We start from the raw sequence: 988 nt of genomic DNA, 5'->3' as shown, positions 1-988 counted from the left end.
GACTTGTTTTCTTAGCCATTTTAGATCCGATTTTGGTGATTTTTGAGGCTATCTTGAGTGGTTTTTCGAGGAGAACGTCATGGTATTGTCGTATTTTACTGTAGACTGCCCGTTTCTTGTAAAAACACTGATTCAACTGCTGTTCCATTTCTAGTTTTTGAGGAAAATTTGGGTTTTGGTTGTATGTTGGTAGTGTGTTGTTCCCGAGCCTTGAATTGTGTCCCATTTTGGGATATGAGCTGGGGGAAACTGGTTAGGACCTACTTTTGGGGTAATTTCGGAAGTTTCAGCGCGGGTCCCACGATTCCCGTTTTGACTCCAAAATTGACTCGTCTCCGTTTGTTGTGATTTTGCCTTAGAAATACATGATTCGGATCCGATAGGCCTTAGTTTTGCCCTGACGTTGGTCAGCCGGCTTGGATCCCTGTAGACTGGTGTAGCAGACTTGAGTCTGATAGTTTGGGCCTTAGTTAGGCGATACTCTTTCTCCGACTATAGTTATCCTTATTTTCCCCGATGTTACGGCTTCACGAGTTACATCGGCGACACTAGTTCTACTTCGCGATTTGAATTTGATTTTCGATTTGGTTCTAAAGACTTACATTGATTGGCTAAGTATGGACGGTGTTCCACGAATATTTGTGAGTGTGGATCGATTAGGACTCTTTCAGTAGCTACATTGGCACCCTTACAGAGCATCCGGTTAGAGTTCCCGACCTCTATTGCCCAAATACTATTATAGAGCATCCGGTTTAAGGTTCGGTCTCTATTTCCCAGATACTTATATAGAGCATCCGGTTTAAGATCCGGCCTCTATTGCCCAGATACTTATATAGAGCATCCGGTTTAAGATCCGGCCTCTATTGCCCAGATACTTATATAGAGCATCCGGTTTAAGATCCGGCCTCTATTGCCCAGATACTTATATAGAGCATCCGGTTTAAGATCCGGCCTCTATTGCCCAGATACTTATAGAGAGCATCCGGTT

The sequence above is a fragment of the Solanum tuberosum genome, unplaced genomic scaffold, assembly GCF_000226075.1.
Source record: "Solanum tuberosum cultivar DM 1-3 516 R44 unplaced genomic scaffold, SolTub_3.0 scf00122, whole genome shotgun sequence".
In the NCBI taxonomy this organism is placed as follows: Eukaryota; Viridiplantae; Streptophyta; class Magnoliopsida; order Solanales; family Solanaceae; genus Solanum; species Solanum tuberosum.
This window is presented reverse-complemented; position numbering follows the sequence as displayed.